Here is a 1,367-nt window from a genome sequence, read left to right on the forward strand (position 1 = left end):
TGGCCGTGTCCGAATAATTCTTTTGTCATCTGCCTCACTGTCAGTGCAGCGGTGACCGACAAGGAAGAAGCCCGATTTTGGATGCAGCACTTGCGCGGGGGCTGGGGTTAGTGGCCCTCGCTGGGGGCTGGGACGGCTCCGGGACCGGGAGCACTGCGACCTGGGCCAAGGCCGCAAAAGAGAATGCGCAGTCGGGGCGGCAATGAGAGTGGCACCTGCAGGTCCTAGAGATAATTAGTTATGGAGTGGACGTATGTGTCAGGGAACTTATGAGGCAGGGAAGGGTTAGGTAGGGGTGGTGGTGATAGTGGTCGCGTAACAGCTTACGTATAGGAGGTCCAAAAATCAGACAAGAATTTAAAAAAAGATCAAACGATGAAGAAAAATGAAAATTGACTGCATTTTTGTGAAAACGTACAGTGAAAATTAGAGCTTTTAGATACCAAAATGTAACGAAAAAGTTGCGTTAACTTTCGTTAAGTTAACGTTAACTTAACAGTTACTTTTCTGAAAAGTTAACGTTTCAACTTAACCGTTAATATTTTTTGCCAATTTAACTTTAACTGAACGATTGAACTTTTTTGGTTAACTTTCCGAACCTTGCTCTCAGCTGTGTTACGGTAACTGAATGGTCAAGGCTTCAGGTACGTAACACAAAGGTTCCGGGTTGAAATCCCAACATCATCATCAGTTTAAGTGAAAAACCGTGTGTGACCAGAGAGTTCAAACAAATATCGATTTAAGCCTAACACAAACAAAAACATATTTATTTAATTTTTTTATTCTTCTTTCTTACCCTGTAATGGGTCGCAGGGAGTGCGAGGCAAGGCAAACTGTTAAAAGGCCCAAACAGGAAGCAGATGTCTTGCTCTTTCAAGAAATGGGTCCGTATCTCTCCTCTTTAATGAACTTCTGTTAACAAGGCGAACTCTTGTTTAGTCATCCCATCCTTCATTTCCAGATGCTGCTAGATCCCAGCACTTTCCCATAATTGTCTACTCCGGGTCACGTGCACTGCACAGGTGCGAACACCTAGAGAATACAGTGAGCTTCTGAGGAGACCCCCACTTGATCCTTCCAAAGAGCAGGTTGAGGAAGTGCTGTGGAAGCTACCATGCTTCACTCAAGCTCAAGGTGGTGTACGTTGTTGAATTTAGAAAAAATATGAAGGAATCTTACTTATCAAACTGTACAGAATAACATTGCTTGTGTTTTTGTCCAGATTCAGCTTTTCAAACTAAATGTATTTATTGACAAGCACACCCTTGGGGATTTGGTTCAAGGGCCACTTGTCTTAGCTGTTAAACGTAAGTTGATTGCAAACTATCATGTGGTACACATTGTTGAGTTGTAATGATTTTACATGA

The sequence above is a fragment of the Frankliniella occidentalis genome, unplaced genomic scaffold (genome assembly GCF_000697945.3).
Source record: "Frankliniella occidentalis isolate FOCC.00 unplaced genomic scaffold, Focc_3.1 Scaffold55, whole genome shotgun sequence".
Taxonomy (NCBI): Eukaryota; Metazoa; Arthropoda; class Insecta; order Thysanoptera; family Thripidae; genus Frankliniella; species Frankliniella occidentalis.